General features: G+C 34.5%; 1 pseudogene; it reads left to right on the top strand.

Annotated features, from left to right (window-relative positions):
- The first annotated feature begins 17,058 nt into the window (after positions 1-17,058).
- On the top strand, positions 17,059-17,159 carry LOC115489310 (annotated as a pseudogene).
- The last annotated feature ends 4,966 nt before the right edge of the window (positions 17,160-22,125 follow it).

Below are 22,125 nucleotides of genomic sequence, written 5' to 3'. Positions count from 1 at the left end.
TGTGTGTGTTTTAAAACTGAACTTGACTTCCTTCCAGTCTGTGCTAGTGCCCTGAGCAGACCTTTGGTGCGATCTCCACAGCCAGTCCCATAACACCCAGAGGAAGATCCATTCCCGGGCACTCTAACATGCACAGGATCATAGGATCAGAGGTGAGGATGACACAACATCTGCCCCAACACCAGAAGTAACTGCGACCAGAGGGACCCAGGCACCCAGGAGCTCCACTAGTCCAGTACATGGGTTCCTTCCAGTTAGAGCCAGTGCTCTGAACAGAACATGGGCAACAACACCCAGAGGAAGATCCACTCCCAGGTGCTCCCACATAACTAGATCCACAGGATCACAGGAGCTTAATCACACCAAGATCTCAGGGTCAAAAAGGCAGCTTGACTCCAGGAGTTCTGACACATACAGGATCTCAGAATCACAGGATAGCAAAGACAGCTGAACTCTGAGGAGTTCTGACACAACCAGGATCCAGTCAGATATAACGAGGGCAGGTAGCACTTAATCAGATGGTGGGAGGCAAGCATAAGAACAGAAGCAACAGAGACCAAGGTGACTTGTCATCATCAGGAACCAATTCCCCCACCATAGCAAGTCCTGGATACACCATCACACTTGAAAAGCAAGATTCAGATCTAAAATCACTTTTCATGATGGTGATAGAGGACTTTAAGAAGGACATAAATAACTCGCTTAAAGACATACAGGAGAACACAGGTAAACAGCTAGAAGCCCTTAAAGAGGAAACACAAAAATCCCTTAAAGTATTACAGGATAACACCATCAAACAGGTAAAGGAAATAAACATAACCATCCAAGATCAAACAATGGAAATAAAAACAACAAAGAAATCACAAAGGGAGACAACCGTGGATTTAGAAAACCTAGGAAGGACATCAGGAGTCATAGATGCAAGCATCACCAGCAGAATACAAGAGATAGAAGAGAAAATCTCAGGTGCAAAAGATACTATAGAAAACATTGACACAACAGTCAAAGAAAATGCAAAAATGCAAAAAACTCTTAGCCCCAAACATCCAGGAAATCCAAGAAACAATGAGCAAACTAAACCTAAGGATAATAGGTGTAGAAGAGAGTGAAGATACCCAACTTAAATGGCCAGTAAAAATCTTCAACAAAATTACAGAAGAAAACTCCCCTAACCTAAAGAAAGAGATGCTCATGAACATACAAGAAGCCTACAGAACTCCAAATAGACTGGACAAGAAAAGAAATTCCTCCTGTCACATAATAATCAAAACACCAATTGCACCAAACAAAGAAAGAATATTAAAAGCAGTAAGGGAAAAAGGTCAAGTAACATATAAAGGCAGACTTATCAGAATTACACCAGACTTCTTACCAGAGACTATGAAATCTAGAACATTTTGAACAGATGTCATACAGACCCTAAAAGAACATAAATACCATCCCAGGCTACTATATCCAGCAAAACTCTCAATTAACATAGATGGAGAAACCAAGATATTCCATGACAAAACCAAATGTACACAATATCTTTCCATAAATCCAGCCCTATAAGGATATATATGTTATAAGGATATAAGATGGGAAACACCAACACAAGAAGGGAAACTGCACCCTAGAAAAAGTAAGAAAATCATTTTTCAACAAACCCAAAAGAAGATAGACACAGAAACATAATTCCACCTCTAACAATAAAAATAACAGGAAGTAACAATCACTTTTCCTTAATATCTCTTAACATCAATGGACTCAATTCCCCAATAAAAAGACATAGACTGTATATGTAAACAGGCCCCAGCATTTTGTTGAATACAGGAAATGTACCTCAGTGACAAAGACAGACACTACCTTGGAGTAAAAGTTTGGAATACAATTTTCCAAGAAAATGGTCCCAAGAAACAAATTGGAGTAGCCATTCTAATATCAAATAAAATCAACTTTCAACCAAAAGTTATCAAAAAAGATAAGGAAAGACACTTCATACTCACCAAAGGAAAAATCTACCAAGAAGAATTCTCAATTCTGAACATCTATGCTCCAAATGCAAGGGCAACCACATTCATAAAAGAAACTTTACTAAAGCACAAAGCACGCATCACACCTCACACAATAATAGTGGGAGACTTCAACACCTGACTCTCGTCAAAGGACAGATCATAAAAACACAAACTAAACAGAGACACATTGAAACTAACAGAAGTTATGGACCAAACAGATCTAACAGATATTTATAGAACATTTCATCATAAAACAAAAGGATATACCTTCTTCTCAGCACCTCATGGTACCTTCTCCAAAATTAACCATGTAATTGGTCACAAATCAGGCCTCAACAAATACAAGAAGATTGAAATAATCCCATGCACCCTACCAGGTTAGCATAGACTAAGGCTGGTCTTAAATACCAACAAAAACAATGGAAAGCACACATAAACATGGAAGCTGAACAACTCTCTACTCAATGATAACTTGGTCAAAGAAGAAATAAAGAAAGAAATTAAAGACTTTTTAGAATTTAATGAAAATGAAGAACCATCATACAAAAGCTTATGGGACACAATGAAAGCCATGCTAAGAGATAAACACATAGTGCCTCCAAAAAGAAACTGAAGAGAGTTTACACCAGCAACTTGACAGTACACCTGAAAGCTCTAGAATAAAAAGAAGCAAAATCACCCAAGAGGCATAGAAGACAAAAAATAATCAAATTCAGGGCTGAACTCAACCAAGTAGAAACAAAAAGAACTATATAAAGAATCAAGAAAACTAGGATCTGGTTCTTTAAGAAAATCAACAAGAGAGATAAACCCTCAGGCAGACTAACCAGAGGTCACAGAGACAGTATCTAAATTAATAGAATCAGAAATGAAAAGGGAGACATAACAACAAACTATATCTTAAAATAATTATTCTGTTTGTTGAATATTAACAGTTGAAAATATTAAAATGGAAATATTATTGATAATTTTCTCACCCTGCTTGAAATTAGCATTTTCTTAATGTTTAACTTCAAAGAGTTTTTGCTATTTTTGAAATGTTTAAAATATACTTACTGATAAAATAATTTCTCTCCTAGAAACACTGATAATCTTTTTTAAGTAAACTGATTGTTAGATAATGTGCACAGATATATAATGCATTTTAAATACTCTCTCACTATGTTAGTGGTATCATATAATGGCTTTTGAATATATTTCTTAATGATTTATTTTTAATATTTTATGCTCTTTTACTATGCTTAATTCCCAAAGAATATTTTGTATGTTTTGAAACAATTTAGTATTCAATATTAGATATAGGATCCACAGCTAAGTATAGTATTAAATATTCATTAAGTGATATTTTAGAGTATGAAATGATATGAATATAAAAATTGAACAAATTTTATGTATTATTTGATTCTCAAAATACTCAATATTATTAATATATTTGATTATAAAGTGCATTTAAATAATTTAAAATTTTAAGAAAAAAACAGTAAAAAAAAACCTGAACTTGGCTTCAGTGGTAATTATAAGTTGAGGATTTTATTTTCGTTTGCTGGACTAAGAACTAATACATAAAACTAGAATTGCAACGGATTGCCAATCTCATGAAACCACCCCTAACCCAGAGTTCTATAGAACTCCTAGATCTCATTCCAGAGGTTAATCTGGGTTTGAGGGTGATCAATTATCCACTGAAGAGATGAGTCCTTTCAAGTCTAATTAAATCATAAAGGTGGGTTTATTAGGGGCAGAGAGAGAGCAGAGAGGGGAAGGAAAGTGCATAAAGATAGTGGAGAGAGAGTGGGGGGGGAGGAAATGCAAAAAAAAGAGAGAGAGAGACTGTAGTGGGGGAAGGAGGGAGAGACCAAAGTGTCTGGATTGTGTAAGGAAGAGTTCTTGGGGAAGGTGAAGCCCAGACCCTGAGTCAGAAAGTTCAGGGTAGAGGGTGGGGTGTGCCAGCCAAGCCAAGTAGAGACTGAGGAATGCTGGGAGAATCTGGAGGCCAGGTTGTTGGCTTTGGTATGTAAAATAGGCACCAGAGTCTGAATCCCAACAGAAGGAAGGGGTAAAAATGTCTCTTCAGAAAGATAGTAGCCATGGAAACCCAGGAAGGAAAACTACCCACAAAGGAGCTTCTGCTAAGAAGGCAAGAAGTAGGGAAAGGTTTTGTTATTGTTGTGTTTGTTTTGTTGTTTTGTTTTGTTTCGTTTTGATATGGCTGAGAAAACACATTATCTAGGAATCTACTACTGGTGGAATAACTTGGAATTAGAAAAGACATTTTTATAAATTCCAGAGACCCAGAATAGGACATCCATACTCATTGCTATCCTACCCATAACAGATACTAGAAATTTCAAAAAAAAAAAAAAAAAAAAAGGTCACTTTTATTTCCTTAGAAGTTATTTAAATGCTATGTTTTATTGGCTCGTGGCTTTTTTTGGAACATGTTACTCTCAATGTTCCTTACTAATAGTTTCAGTACCTTATAAACGTTTTTCCTAACAATAACTGACATAAAAATCCTAGAAATGAGCTCCATGAAGTAGTAGATGAGCGGGATGAAAAAAAAAAAAAAAAAACAAAAAAAAAAACAAGTTATCATCTGCAGTTTTAAGGAAAGGATCAAAATTGCATTATTAGCCATAATTGTTGAAGGAAGATACTCAAATCGTCTTCAACAATGTTTTGTATAGCCTGTAATCTCAACACTTGGGAGGTTAAGGCAGGAAAATTAGGAGTTTAAGGCTACACTGAGAGTTCAAGGCTATTCTGGACAGCATGAGACCCAAGGTAGAGGGGTATGAAGTTCCACCCCTAGCTCAGGAGGTTTTGGTAACTGATAACTACCAAAAAAGGAAGAATTAGCTTTCTTTGAGTGTGTAGCCCTTTCCCCAATTAATAGTCACACATATAAGAGTATATAGGCAGCACTAATGGGACTTGATAGGTTTTCCAAAAAATGAGGACTCAAAAGTTGGGTAATATGGAATGGCAGGTGAATCTGGGAGAAGATAGAGGAGAAAGATGAAGATAATCAAAATACAATGTATAAAATTCTCAAAGAATTAATAAAAAATTAAAATGTTTTATACAAACATGATAGAGATTAAAAGTGAGGATAATAAAGTGCAATTATTAAATAAATAAACCTTGAAACCTTTGTCAAGTTACTTAACCTGTCTGCCTAGTTTTTAACCAAGGAATCATCAGGATGCCAAAGATTCTGTGCTCTTAACTACTGTATTCTACTTTTTAGTATAAAAATGGCTATTTGACTGGAGACATAATGTCACAATTTTCCTAAGACTGTGTTGGTTAATCATATCTCATAATATGTATTAATAACTTATATTGACATTACTTGTATTTGACATATAATATACTTAACTAAAATAATTATAAAACAGATGTGGATTATAGTCACATAGTGAATGAAACATAATAGATGATCTTGAAAGAAGCTCATATTTAAGGTTAGCTGATTTTTTTTATAAAGGTGTAAAGAAAATTGAATGGAAAAAAGAAAATCCTTTAACAGCAGTTGGTATTGGAACAACTGGATGGCTACATATAAATTAAAAAAAAAACAAGAAAACTCAATAAACATTACACTTCATGCATACAAAAATGAAATTGAGAAAAACAAAACATGAGATAAAATATTTTTAACTTTTAGAAAAGTAAAGATATCTTAGGATACAAAAACCATAATCCATAAAAGATAAAAACAGTGATAAACTGAACTTTATCCATGTTTATAAGTTTCATACTAGGCCTCAACCTTACACAAAGAATGGCAGACAAAAGAAATAAAAAGAGTGAGAGATATATAGTCTTACCCAGAGAAAAACACATTTGGTTACCAATTAGTCCCAAAACATATACATACAAGTAACATTATATAGCCTGAGTAAGTTGTGTTTATATATTTAAGAACATATATACACATATACGTATATAGCAACAATTAATGAAAAAGAAGCTTTGGGTTTGAAAGAGAGCAAAGAGTGGTATTGGTAGGGTTTGGAGAAAGGAAGGGAAAATGATGTAATTATAATTTCAAAACATAATTTAAAAAATATATACTCTGAAAAGTAAAACATGGAGAATACACCTGTAAAACTTACAATTAACATAAGATTTATATGTAGAATATACAAGTAACTATAGAAAATAATAATGATGATGATAATGACGATGGTAAGCAAAACAATAAAAATGGGTCAAAATTTAAACAAGCCTTTTATAGAGTCAATGGTGCAAAGGACTGTGGACTGAAATCTCTAAAACTATGAGTTAAATTAAATTCTCTGCCTTAAGTGCTTTTTACTTTTTATGTCAGGTATTTTGTCATTAGCAATGAGAAATTAATGTGCTATATTAACATTAACTTGGAAAAAAAAGCAAAATTTTTCAGTAACAGAAAAATGAATAAACACATAGTAATATGTCCATACAGTGGAACACCACACAGTAATAATAAAGAATGAATCACCTATACACAAAAAGATAACAGTGCTGAGCTTTTTTTAAATGCTAAGTGTGAAGCCAGACACAAAATAGTTTTGTTATATGACTCAAATTTTCACAGAATTCAAATGCAAACAGGCAGAAAGTAAATGGAGCTGAGGACTGGGAAGCTTGAAAGTATTTTGTGAATGATAGAAATGATAGTTACATAATTATAAACTTTTCTCAAATACCATCAAAATATAATTTGTGTATTTAAGTGTACATAAATTACATATCATTTAACTTTATTTTTATATTTAAAAACTATTTAATGAGTGTTTTGCCTCCATATATGCCTGTATATCACGTGCATGTAATGCCTGTAGAGGCCAGAAAAGATCATAGCATTCGCTGGAACTGAGTTACAGGTGTTTCTGGCCATCATGTGCTCTTAACTTCTGAACCATCTCTCCAGCCTTGATTTTTAAAACTTAAAGCAAAACAAAACAAAAACAAACAAAAAAATCAAGGTAGACTCATATTAAAATAATATAATATTTAGATATAGAAGATTGGCATTTAAAATACAATAAAGAATGGGTATGGTTATAGAGTTAACGAACAAATTATACAACACAATTGAAAAACTATCTCAACCAAAAATGGAAATACAATGAAAAACAGTTGGGCCAGCAGCATGGCTCAGTGGGTAAAAGTGCTTGCTACCAAGTCCAATATCCTGACTTCAATCCCTAGAACTCACATGTTGAAGAGGGAAACAACTTTTGCAAGTTGTTTTCAGTCCTCCACACATGTGCCATGGCACATGTGTATGCGTATGCACACACACAAAAATCTAAGTAAATAAAAAATAAATGTAATAACATAAAGTCTTGAAGATATTTTTGATAGAAGTATATGGGTAATATGAGTCTCAGAAAGAAAAAAAAGGAAAACAGAATGACAAATATTTAAATAAATAATAACTATAATTTTTGAAATTAAAGATAAACAATTATTGGTAGAGGACTATTAAAGGTAAGAGGAGAAAATTCCTATCTGGAGAAATAAAGTAAATTAAGATTACCTTAGGAGAAAAGTCTCACAGTTTATAAAGAGAAAGAACAAGTTGCCTGAAGGTGGTATAACTAGGGAATTTATCTGTGATACTACAATAAAATAAATATTAACAAGTAATGATTTAATGATAAAAATGTGGTCTAAGAAATGTTTCATTAGGCAATTTTATTGTGTGAACATCATATAGCTAGATAAGCAAGAAAAGCTGCTAAATCACTAGGTGATATAATCTTATGTGGCTAACATTGTACGTATTATTTCATACTAGCATGACTATTTTATCTCTGATCCTAAATACTGGCTCAAAGATATTAAAAATTCTTTGACATTGTCTTAGTTACTGTTCTAGTGTTGTGAAAAGACACCATGGCCAAAGCAACTCTTATCAAAGAAAGGATTTAATTGGGGGCTTGAGCATGCAGACAGGTGGTGGACCAATAGCTGAGAGTTACATCCTGATCCACAGGTAGGAGAGAGCGAGAGCGAGAGCGAGAGAGAGAGAGAGAGAGAGAGAGAGAGAGAGAGAGAGAGAGAGAGAGAAAGGACTGGTGTAGGCTTTTAAAACCTCAAAGACTACTCCCAGTGACACACCTCCTCCAACAAGGCCACACCTCCTAGTCTTTCCCAGTTAATTAACTGGGAACTAAGTATACAAACATATGAGTCTATAGGAGCCATTCTAATTTAAACAACCACAAATATCTCCAAAGTAATGTGACAGTCTTGTGTGATGACAAAACTAATGACTAGATATTCCTATACTACTTCAGAATGGGGTTTGGTCAGCAAAAAGACCAGAGCATGATTAGAAGGTTAGACCTTTAGTTCCATTTCCCAACTTTCAACTTCAGAAAGAGGAGAGAGATTAAAATTTTATTTGATTATCAATGGGTAATTATACAAGAAATCATTTAAAATAATATAATGAGGCCTTCATAAACCCCAACTATACAGGGCTGGGACGATACAGTTCAATTGGTAAAGTGTTTGGCTTGCAAGCATAAGAATCTGAGTTCAAGCCGAGGAAATACAGAAAGTCTGGAACTGTGCTTTGTTCTTGTAATCCCTGTGCTGGGGAATTGGAGACAGGGTGATTCCTGGGACTTGCTTGCCAGCCAGCATAAAATAATTGGTAAATTCTAAGACAATAAGGACTATGTCTCAAAAATCAAGATAGAGTTCCTATGAAGAACAACATCTAAGGTTACCTACCCTTGGGTAGCTGCCCCTTTCACTTGTACTCTTACACACTCTGTATCCAATAACATCAAACAAAACAATACCCAAGTCAGGTTTAAAGAGCTTTTAGATTGCAGTCCAAATGGAGGCTTCCCACATAGAGGATCCTGGAAGGTAATTCATCTAAAGAAGACATGGAAATTCTGCATTCCTTCCTCCATAACTTATCTTATTCATGTCTAGCTCTGGCTGTTCACTTGTATTCTTTGTAATATTTTTATAATAAATGGTAAATGCAAGAAAGAGATTTCTCTACTAGACAGTAAGATGGCTCAATGAGTAGAAATACTTACACATGTGCCTAATGACCCAAATTTGATCAAATTCTTCAGCAATAAAAAAGATATAAGATTGTAGAAGGCATCTGAACTCCAAGGAGTTGTCATCTAATACTACATGCATATGTGGCATGAATGCATGCACGCATGCACACACACACACACACACACACACACACACACACACACACACACAACACACACACACACACAAATAAGGCCTGGCTGTCCTGGAAATAACTCTGTAGACCAGGCTAGCCTCAAACTCACAGAGATCTACCTGCCTCTGCCTTCTGATTGCAGGGAATAAAGGCATGTGCCACCACTGCCCAACAAGATAATTTTAAAAAAATAAAATACTTTCTATGAGTTCTATGAGCTACATTAACAAATTTAACCAAATCCAGCATATTTTGTTCAGTAGAGAATTTTTGGTATAGAAGGAAAACACCATATATTTATTATAAAAAGTAATGTGAATGACTGCATAAAGCAGTTCATTTTTTTCACAATACCATTTTTCATGTCTCCTTAAAAAAAAGGAAAATAGAGGCCATAATTTTGAAAGAGAGCAAGAAGAGGTGGGTATATGGGAGGATTTGGAGGGCAGAAAGGGTAGGAGAAATGATATATATTATAATCTCAAAAACAAAAGAAATGGCTCAGAGGTTTAGAGCACTAGATGCGTTTAACTGAAGTCCTGAGTTCAATTCCCAGCAACAAGATGGTGGCTCATAACCATCTGTAATGTGATTTTGTGCCCTCTTCTGGCCTGCAGGAATATATGCAGGCAGAATACTATACATAATAAAAAAAAAAGAAAAATAATTTTACAAAAAAGTTTGCTAAAATAATTATGTGATAAATTTATCAGTTTCTTCCTGTATGTCTTATTAATTTTACTTTATACTTAATACTGTTTAGTTAATGAAAATATGCTTAAATTTTTTATAACTTTGTAGCATGTTGAATATTAACCAAAGTTAATATTAATTCAAAGTTATGAATATTAATTCAAAGTTATCCTTTGAATACTTAAAATTGTGTTTATATAGGTTTATTTCATATGTATTTAAAGTGGACAACATTTAATCTTCAGTATTTGTTAAATCTACATTTCTCTAAAACATCTGTTGAAAATTAGTTTTCAGCTGGGCTAGTATTTAAGGCAATTACTTTTAACTTAATCTTCAAATTAGCACATTTTGATCATTTACCTTTTAGTTATACATTGAACTTTTTTTCATAAAAATCCTAATTAGATATTAACCCTTTAATACATGTAGACTCATTTAAAGAATTAATTTAAAATATTGTATAGTCATTAAGCCTGAATGCAGGCACAGTTGATGTCACTAACCACTATGATTTTCTACACTTTTCTACATTTAAATGGAAAATTTGAAATAAAATGATAGTACAAAGTAAATATTTTTTTAAAAAAAACCTTGAGCCATTTAGATTTCATCATCTAATTTGATCACGTCTTTAAAAATATCAAAGCAGTAGAACAAAGCATGAGCTGCAAGATAAATATCTTTTTTCAATAAGTAAAATATTAGTTCTCACAGATTTTTTGAATTATGTTTAAAATGAAAATTTAGACTTAAAATTACCCTGAAACTAAAGAGAGAAAATGCTATCCCCAAAGCCCCCTATACCCTCCCCCTGCCCTGCTCCCCAACCGACACACTCCTGCTACCTGGCCCTGGCATTCCCATGTACTGGGGCATATAATCTTCACAAGACCAAGGGCCTCTCCTCCCATTGATGGCCAACTACGCCATCCTCTGCTACATATGCAGCTAGAGACACAGCTCTGGACAGGGGCGGGAGGTACTGATTAGTTCGTATTGTTGTTCCTCTTATAGGGTTGCAGATCCCTTTAGCTCCTTGGGTACTTTCTCTAGATACTTCGTTAGGGGCCCTGTGTTCCAACCAATAGATGACTGTGAGTATCCACTTCTGTATTTGCCAGGCACTGGCATAGCCTCACAAGAGAAAGCTATGTCAGGGTCCTGTCAGCAAAATCTTTCTGGCATATGCAATAGTGTCTGGGTTTGATGGTTGTATATGGGATGGATTCCCAGGTGGGGCAGTCTCTGGATGGTCTTTCTTTCCATCTCAGCTCCGAACTTTGTCTCTGTAACTCCTTCCATGAGTATTTTGTTCCCCATTTTAAGAAGGAGTAAAGTATCCACACTTTGGTCTTCCTTCTTCTTGATTTTCATGTGTTTTGCAAATTTTATCATGGGTATTTTAAGTTTTTGGGCTACTATCCACTTATCAGTGAGTGCATATCTTGTGGGTTCTTTTGTGATTGGGTTACCTCACTCAGGATGATATCCTCTAGATGCATCTAGAATTTCATGGATTCATTGTTTTTAACTTCTGAGTAGTACTCGATTCTGTAAATGTACCATATTTTCTGTATCCATTCATCTGTTGAGGGAATATATATATATATATATATTCCTAAATATATAAATAAAACATTATCCTTCTGTATCCATTCATCTGTTGAGGGACTATATATATATATATATATATATATATTCCTAAATATATATATATATATTTATATAAATAAAACATTATCCTTCTGTATGTTACTTATATGTATGCTTTCAGGGCTGACCATATGGTACTGGATAGCTAGTTGTTGTGTTCTTTCCTGTGAAAAACTATTTCTCCCACTTTCAGCATTCCTTAGTTGCCTGTAGTTCTTTGTATATAAGATTGAGTCCACATGGGCTTTCCACTATCCAATTTACCATGTTTATTGCTGTTACCCTTGTTCAGCTTATGTTTAAGCAGTCATGTTGGTGAGACTTGATGTAAGTAGTGTCTGACATTCTTAGGAGACACAATCTCACAGCAAACTTTCTGATTCTCTGGCTATTACAATCTTTTGTCCCATCTTCTGCAATGTACTCTGAGCCTTGGGTGCTAGAGCTGTTTTTTCAGCCATATCTGTTGAGACTGGCCTCTCTACAATTCTGAATTTTGATTGGCTGTTAACACACTTTTTAAATTTAGATCAAAGAGACAAAATTATTCAGAAGAACATGGAGGGTATCTTTATCACAACTAAGTAACTTCAACTTTATCAATATTTACTCACCCCAATTAAAATGTAGAATGGTGCTTGATTATGATCCATGAATTAAAAACTATTTCTTAAAATCCCTACACAAAATATTCCTTGTTCAGATAGTTTTACAGGCAAGAGTGACTAAGCTTGCTAAGGAAACCATGCTGATTTCAATTTTTTAAAATCTTTCTAGGAACAGAAAAAAGGTGTTCTTTAATATATTCATTGAAGGTAGCATGATCACAGCATCCATAGCAGGCAAAGTCATTCATGATTGTGACATATTCAGCTCATTTACAAATATGAATGCATCGCTGCAGCACCCAGAGCTGATTCTGTGCCACAGCACTTCCTACACAAATACCGTCGGGAGAGATGGTCTCCCAGGAGTGCCAACACACCTGTGAGCACAGGTAAAACAACCACATCTGTTCAAATTCCTGGGCAAAGAGAGACCCTCCCAGAGCCATCAGGACACAGGAACCAAGGAACAACTGGGGAAAGGATCCTTCTGGTGTCGGTCTGCACCCTGGAGCTGATCCTGTGCTACAGCTCTCCATACCCAAATTCCTCCTACAGAGAATTGGTCTCCCAGGAATAGTGACGCACAGGCTTGCAGGAAGAACAAGTCACAGTCAGAGACAGCAAATCCAGCTAATACTTAGCATCATCAGAACCCAGTTCTCCCACCACAGCAAGCCCTGGATAACCCAAAACACCAGAAAAACAAGACTCTGATTTAAAATCACATCTCATGATGCTGATAGAGGACTTTAAGAAGGATATAAATAACTCCCTTAAAGAAATACAAGAGAACACAAGTAAACAGCTAGAAGCCCTTAAAGAGGAAACACAAAAATCCCTTAAAGAATTACCAGGAAAACACAACCAAACAGGTGAAGGAATTGAACAAAACTTTCCAGAATCTAAAAATGGAAATAGAAACAACAAAGAAATCACAAAGGGAGACTACTCTGTAGGTAGAAAACCTAGGAAAGAGATCAGGAGTCATATATGCAACAGAATACAAGAGGTAGAAAAGAGAATCTCACATGTAGAAGATACCATAGAAAACATTGGCACAACAGTCAAAGAAAATGCAAAATGCAAAAAGGTCCTAACCCAAAACATCCAGAAAATCCAGGACAAAATGAGAAGAACAAACCTAAGGATAATGGGTATAGAAGAGAATGAAATTTCCTTGGACCAGAAAAGAAATTCCTCCTGTCACATAATAGTCAAAACACCAAATGCACTAAACAAAGAAAGAATATTAAAAGCAGTAAGGGAAAAAGGTCAAGTAACATATAAGGGCAAACCTATCAGAATTAGACCAGACTTCTCACCAAGGACTATGAAATCTAGAAGATCCTGGGCAGATGTTATATAGACCCCAAGAAAAGACAAATGCCAGCCTAGGCTACTATACCCAGTAAAACTCTCAATTAACATAGATGGAGAAACCAAGATATTCCATGACTAAACCAAATTTACACGATATCTTTCCATAATTCCAGCCCTACAAAGAATAATAGATGGAAAACTCGAACTCAAGGTGGGACACTACATCCTAGAAAAAGCAAGAAAGTAATCTTTCAACAAACCCAAAAGAAGATAGCCACACGAACATAAAAATAACATCAAAAATAACAGGAAGCAACTGTCACTATTCCTTACTATCTCTTAACATCAATGGACTCAATTCCCCAATTAAAAAAAAAAAACATATACTAACTGACTGGATACATAAACAGGATTAGCATTTTGCTGCATACTTGGAAAATCCCCCCAATGTCCAAGACAGACACTACCTCTGAGTAAAAGGCTGGAAAACAATTTTCCAAGCAAATGGTCCCAAAAAATACTAGCTGGAGTAGCCATTCTAATATCAAATAAAATCGACTTTCAACTAAAAATAATCAAAAAAGTAAGGAAGGACACTTCATACTCACCAAAGGAAAAATCTACCAAGAAGAACTCTCAATTCTGAACATCTATGCTCCAAATGCAAGGGCACCCACATTCATAAAAGAAACTTTACTAAAGCTCAAAACACACATTGCACCTCACACAATAGTGGGAGACTTCAATACCCTACTCTCATCAAAGGACAGATCATGGATACACAAACTAAACAGAGACACATTGAAACTAACAAAAGTTATGGACCAAATGGATCTAACAGATATTTATAGAACATTTCATCCTAAAACAAAAGGATATACCTTCTTCTCAGCACCTTATGGTACCTTCTCCAAAATTGACCATATAATTGGTCACAAATCAGGCCTCAACAAATATAAGAAGATTGAAATAATCCCATGCATCCTATCAGATCACCACAGACTAAGGCTGGTCTTAAATACCAACAAAAACAATGGAAAGCACATATACACATGGAAGCTGAACAACTGTCTACTCAATGATAACTTGGTTAAGGAAGAAATAAAGAAAGAAATTAAGACATTTTAGAATTTAATAAAAATGAAGGTACAACATACCCAAACTTAAAGAACAAAATGAAAGCAGTGCTAAGTGGAAAACTCATAGTGCCTCCTAAAAGAAACTGGAGAAAGCATACACTAGCTTAGCAACACATCTGAAAGCTCTAGAACAAAAAGAAGCAAATTCACCCAAGAGGAGTAGACAGCAGGAACTAATCAAACTCAGGGCTGAACTTAACCAAGTAGAAACAAAAAGAACTATACAGAGAATCAACAAAACCAGGAGCTGGTTCTTTGTGAAAATCAACAAGATAGATAAACCTTTAGCCAGACTAACCACAATATAGGGCAAATATAGTATCCAAATTAAAAAATCAGAAATGAAACAGGAGATAAAACATCAGAAACTGAGGAAATTAAAAAAATCATCAGATCAAAAGCCTATACTCAACAAAACTGGAAAATCTGGATGAAACGGACAATTTTCTAGACAGATAATGGTACTAAAGTTAAATCATGATCAGGTAAACCATCTAAACTGTCCCATAACCCCTAAAGAAATATCATCAGTCATTAAAAGTCTCCCAACCAAAAAAAAAAAAAAAAACAGAACCAGATAGGTTTAGTGCAGAATTCTATCAGACATTCAAAGAAGACCTAATACCAATACTCTTCAAAGTATTCCACAAAATAGAAACAGAAGGAACACTACCCAATTCATTTTATGAAGCCACAGTTACACTGTGTATTCTCCCTTGGAGATGGACTGGTTTCTGCCTAATCAGGAACTGTTGCTATTGTCTTTCTTAGAGGACTTCATAAGAGAATTTTTTCAACTTCTATCATGTTTAATGTTTCAAATAGATTTTTAAAACGGATTGAGTGTAAATTAGCTTCAGAAGATATCATGTATATTTAAGAGGCATTTAACTATTAAATATTATTTTGATGACTTAAAAATGTCAGTACTGAATTGTATACTTTAAAATAAAATTTATTAGTTTAATAAAAAAGAAATATAATCAGCCTAGACATCCAGCAACACATGACCAAGTAAAAAAACAAATATAAATGCATAACTCTTACATGAAATATTAATTGAGCACAATAGTTAGTTTTATGCTACTGATACAAAGGTGGTTAAATATTAGGAAAAATGTATTAAAGTAATTCACTAGAATAATAGATTCAAAGAAAAAATATATCATAGTAGAAATTTATTACAGAAAATACTTTGTTAAACTTTTATGTATAAGGAGTAATATAATCTATTTCCTACTACATATTATCAAAACAGAATGTAGTTCTGATTCCATTCTGTCTTTAAACAAATCCATCTTTAGTGTGACATTAATATAACTGATTACAAAATTCAAGAGACAGATGGAAATGTGGTAATTATTTTAGACTTACCTCGTAGTATTAGAGGGGAAAAAATGTCTAAATTCAGAGTGTTACTGTCTCTAACAACTAAGTAAAAAGCATCAGAACCTGGTAGTCAATGGGATCTTAAGATAAGTAAATTCATGTTAAGATATGCTGACATGGCCTATCCTGTATTTCTCTAATCCATATAACTGTGGTATTTCACACACACACACACACACACACACACACACACACACACACACACAGAGGAGGGTGGGAGACAAAGGACAAAGAGTTCTCCTGGTTTTTTCTAGGCTCAGAGTTAAGACCTAACTTGATTAGGTCTGAGGATAGGGTTAACTTATATCATACCATTTTAAAGGTTTGACATTCAATATTGCCTATGAACATTGTTAGAGGTGAAAGAATAAATGGACATAATAAAATGGAATCTAAAGAGAGCTTATTGAAAGTAAATTAAGAACTGAACTTCAAATTTTTGTCATACGTTTCCAAAATTAACTGCCCTATGGATATCTTATGTAAAATTGTAGCTAGAGGACAAATATGAATTAGAACAGTTCCATGGGGAAACATAGGAACACTGATATGTGTTTATTTTTAATTAGACATCATAAGGGTTAATTATATGGGGTCATTAGTAGAATAACTGCTCCAGATTAACTCTCGGATATGTGCAAAAGTGATGAATTGCAATAACAGCTATACTTACCCTGCAACAAAACAGACTGAGCCCTAAACTTTAAGCAGAACATAAGTAAACTAGTATTGACCCAGGAGGCAAGAGACATGATACGATGGAAAAATCAAAGAAATAAAGAAATTTTAGCCTGAAAATATGATTTTAGTGTGGCAGGATCACCATCTGCAAATATTCAAAAAGGTGTTATAAAGAAATGAGACATAACTCATTTGTTCTGAAAAGGAGCCAGTTTTTAAGCTCATATAATTGCTAATTTAAGATAAACAAAAGGCATGGTTATAGATACTCAATAATTTTTGACAGTTTAATTTTTATAATTAAAATTTTTTAAAGTTTAATTCACAAAATAACTAGTTCCTTATTCAAGAAAAAAAACTTAAGATGCTATGGAGTGCTTACTTTAGCAGCACATATATGAAAACTGGAATGTCACAGAAAATATAAGAATAGCCCTTGAGCAAGGATGGCATTTGTGAAGCATTCCATATTTTTCCTGAGTTGTCTATAGGCAGTTAGTGGTTGCTGGGGAGTGGAGACACATTTGCTTCAGTGGTGTTACCACTTGCAAGGAGCTCATGGTTTTGGCCAATATTCACTCAGCCTGGATCTTATAAGAAATAATAGTAGAATAAAATGAGTCACAAAAAAAAATAAAAACATTAACATAGTAAGAAGAGCAGCTGGAGCAGAAAGGGATCGGCTGGGAGTGGTCGGAGTACAACAGAGGTTAATGGACAGTATGTATATGATAAAAATACTCGAAATCTGTTTATTAGTACTACTGCTGCTGCTGCTGCTGCTACTACTACTACTACTACTACTACTACTACTACTACTACCACTACTACTACTTACACACCACCACCATCACCACTACTATTATTATGTGTCTCTATGATGTGTGGTAGAGTGTATGCATGTGCAGGCCTTAATGTGCATGTGAAAGTCAAAGGACAATTTCCAAGAGTCAGTTCTTTTCTTCTACTATGGTCTTGGGGATCAAACTCAGATTATCAGGTTTTCACGGTAGGTGTTCACCAGCTGAGCCATTTCACCAGCGCCCAAACACATTATACACATGTAGGAATATGTCATAATGAAACCCATTATTATATAATTAACATATGTAAGAGAGAACTAAAAGGGTAAAGAAAAAAGGAAGCTATAGAACATTTATTTTGATGCTTAGAATTGTGTTATACTGTTGAGTGGCTGAATAAGAAAACTTCAATATCTAATTTGAGGTTATTTTGCAAAAATACTCTCTCCCTTTTATTAGATCTTCAAACAATAAAATAATTTTTAAAAATTTGATTTCTCCTTCTGGTTGAAGATAAATGACATATTCATTAGGCCATTGGGTTTCCTTGTTTCTTTTTCTGATTTCCTTGTCTCACTGACCAGCACTGTCATACACTTCATTGCTCAAGGGAGAAGACTAAATTTTTTAAATCAGTCTTATTTCCACTGAACCCTCTAACTAATTAGTTATCCTTCATTTTGATACAAAACTAATTGTATCATACCATTCACAAATATTTTAACATATATCTGTAAAGGATAAGGATACATTTTAAAACATAACCATAATATCATATCTAAAAATAATCATTTGTCTAAAGCTTTATATTTTTTGAGTTGTTTTTATTTTAGGTGTATGAACGTTTTGACTGCATGTATGCATGTATACCACTTTCATGCCTGGTGCCAGAAGAGGTCAGAAGTGTGTCAAATACTCTAGAACCAGAGTTAGAAACAGTTGTGAGCTACTATATCAGTTCTGGGAACTAAACCTGGGTCCTCAGAAAGAGCAGTAAGCACACTTAATCACTTGGTGAGCCATCTCTCTAGCCTTTAATATTTTAATGGTGTGTATGTGTGTGTGTGTGTGTGTGTGTGTGTATACACATGTATGTTCATGTGTGTGTTTAAGAAGCCACAAAGGGGTGTTGGAGACCCTTGGAGAAAGAGTTACAGGAGTTATGAGTCGCCTAATGTGGGTGATAGAAACTTAACCCAGATCCTTTGCAAAAAATGTAACGTGCTCTTAAAACCACTGAGCCATCCATATCTTAATTATATCTAAAGATATCACATCTAAAAATAACAGTATTCCCTTAATGGTTTCAAACATCAAGTCAATGTTCAAATTCCCTTGTTTCCTATATTTTAACAATCATTTTGAATCAAAATCCAAGCACAGTTTATATTTAAGACTAAATATATTTAAGTTGTTTTAATTAAATGTTTGCTTTGTTTCAATATATCTGTAGAAGAAACAAATTGTTCATTCTGTAGACTTTTTTCACACTTTGAGTCTTGACAATTCTTTCTAATTGCTGATTTTGCTTGGATAATGCAGTCCTAGATCACCTATCAGAAACTATTTTCCTGAAAAAAGATACTTTCTACATAGAAAACTGTTTCCCATAAAAGTTCTATTTTGAAGTCCTACTTTTTTCCACCTTTATTAAGTTATAATTAACATGTGAAATTGTGTAAATACAAGGTATATGGTATGATGATCTGATATATGTACATACTTTGTAATGTGTACCGTAATCAAATTAATTAACCATACCCATCACCCTCTGCTGTTACAATTAGAATGTGACTCAGGACACTGAAATTTTGCCATTTTATCATATTTCAAATTAAAAATAATTACTAGCTATTATAACCATGTTACACAATATATTTCCCAAACTTAGTCATTTTTTAACTGAAGTTTTGTACCATAGTCTTACATTAGTGACTGGGTGGAACTGGTTCCTCAAATGAACTTTAAAATTCAGATTTAAGCATTTACCCTAGTGCTTCAAGCATGTGTTAGTGATTCTCTGATCCTCAGTCATAGAAGTATAAGGAAATGAATTCTTCCAGTAATCAGTAAGCTTAGAAGAGTACTCTGAACTTCAGATGAGATTATATCTCTAGTCAATACCTTGAGTTCAGCTAGCCTGGTGTGACCATGAACAAACACTATCTCATGCCTTGACTCCTCATTCTCAGAAACTATTAAGTTTCTCTTAATCATTTCTGCATAGCAGCAGGACAGGAGAGCGAAGCAGCCCCAGCCCTCAGTGGGACAAAGTTTTATAGGAAATGGTGAGCAAGTGAGAGGGTGTTTAGCCTGGCAATCATCTAATTGGATGACTACTGTAACCCAACAGGTGGGTGCTTTGAAGCAAATCCATAATCAATCACAAAGAGTCTGAAAGTACACTTGAAACAATTATAGTAATCATATTGGCTGTTGCTAGGAAGATGCTATGGAGTAACTCCGAGGTATGGGCCAAGGACAAGCCATGGGGTCCTTCCTAGTACTTGGATGCAGCTTGGGTTCAGCTACAGGTCAAGTTCTCAGGCTCTTTTTCTTTTAAGTTGAAAGTTGGTTCCAAATTGGAGCAAGTTTGGCCTCTCAGTATATCAATGACATTCTAGAGTGGTGCCCATGTTCAAGAGTAGTTGGTCAACACAATACAGAATTTATAACTGTAGTGTGTGTGTGTGTGTGTGTGTGTGTGTGTGTGTGTGTGTCCTTTTTGGCATTTGCATTTTATTTGTTTTTTGAGACAATGTAGGCTTGGTTGTCCTGTTTATTTTGACTTTGGGGTTAGTTGTTGTTGTTGTTGTTTGAAATGAGGTGAACATGAAGTTGAGAGATGAAGAAAATTTTAAAGGGGTTGGGAGAGAGAAAAGAATATGATCAAAATATATTGTATGAAAAAATACAAAATAAAGAAAGAAAAACCCCATAAACAAAAAATAAATTGTGATGCTGGAAAATCTGTCTTACTAACAATCTTAGGAGAGGATTAATTATCTTACCCTTTCTGTAAGCCTAAGTTGCAGGAAAGGTTTATTTTTCCTCCATTTTCCTCCTTACTCGAGAGCTGATTCTGTCTCTTACCTATGTGAAGTATAGAAACAAGAAAATGTCCAGAAGTCAACAAGTACTTTCTAAATACCAACACATAAAGTCCTCAATATTTTTATCACTCTTATGGGATGAAGTCCAACAGGAACTTAATGCCTACATATCTAGTAGAGCTGCAAAATGTTGACTCTTTCCTCTTCCCTAAACTCCCCAACATATTCAATTGTTGCTGCTATTGTTACTGTTGCTGTTGTATCACATAAGACTGGTATATAGTAGAAGTGAATGACCAGGATATGCAGTGAGAATGAGATTCTGTACCAAAGTTTTATATTTCTGTTGGATTTCTGGTAAACACTTGCTTGGGTTCAACAAATAAACTTCAAATATTTTTCTCTACTCTATGCTCTATATCTTCACTACTGACACTATTTTACCTTGTATGTTCTTTGATTCGGCAGTTACAGCCATTGTAACCATGACAGATTGAACTCTTAGGGTTTACTGCCTCATATCACAATAATAGGTCTCCATCCTCTCACCTGAAGGTGAACAGAAACCAAAGGACATTGGATATTATTTTCAATCCTTGGCCTCATTATAGTTTAAGAATAAGATACATACTGGGAATTTGTTCTGTTGGATCCTGAAGAATCTTCTCATTTCAATGAACACAGCTCTCAACCATACTCATGTCCAAATTATCTGGGTTTTTTTTTCACTATTTACAAGGTAATAAGACAGACTTGTGTATGCTGGTAGAAAGCATGAGTCTCCTAGATACATATGATAGGATATCTTTTAGGAGGGAAATACTGCTATTTGAGTATTTACCACTCTTGAAATAAATCACTGATATCCCCAGGACAACACACTGTTTTACCCTTCTAGGTTGCTGGCTGCAAAAACAATCCTGAGAACAAAGAATGTTTGGGTCTTTGCATTCTTGTAATATCCAGGAAGAAATTCAAGGGATATGCAGAATGCTTCACAAATAGTCTCTTATGCACAATAAATGTGATAGCAATTTTTGGTTATCAACTTGAGTATATATGGAATTAACTAAAATCCAAGCAGCTGGGTACACTTATGATGTTTTTTTTTTCTTGATTGAATCATTTGAGGTGTGAAGATTTACCCTAAATCCAAGTTTTCTGAGGTGGGAAGATTCACCTAAAATCTGGGCTACACCTAGTGGTGGCATCCTATAAAAAGGATATGGAAAAGAGAAGTGCTGACTCTTTGCCTGCTTGACTTCTCTCTTGCTGAAAGTTCATTCATTCATTGTTATTACAGCCTACTTCTTTAATATTCTAGCATATTCTTAAGACCAGCTGAGACATCCAGCCTCATGGAATGAACAAATACTAGATTCTTGAACTTGCCATATTGCTGGAATAGTCAGACAATAACTTTTAAGTCACTCTAATAAATCCCATTCATACACATATACATGGACATATAGATTGGTAGATAGAAAGATAGATAGAAAGATAGATAGATAGATAGATAGATAGATAGATAGATAGATAGATAGATAGATAGATTACATAGATGTAAATTCTATCATTTTTATTT

Source organism: Mus musculus, assembly GCF_000001635.26.
Source record: "Mus musculus strain C57BL/6J chromosome X unlocalized genomic contig, GRCm38.p6 C57BL/6J MMCHRX_RANDOM_CTG2".
Taxonomy (NCBI): Eukaryota; Metazoa; Chordata; class Mammalia; order Rodentia; family Muridae; genus Mus; species Mus musculus.
The sequence above is the reverse complement of the archived record's forward strand: the minus strand, read 5'-3'. Positions and strand labels throughout refer to the sequence as shown.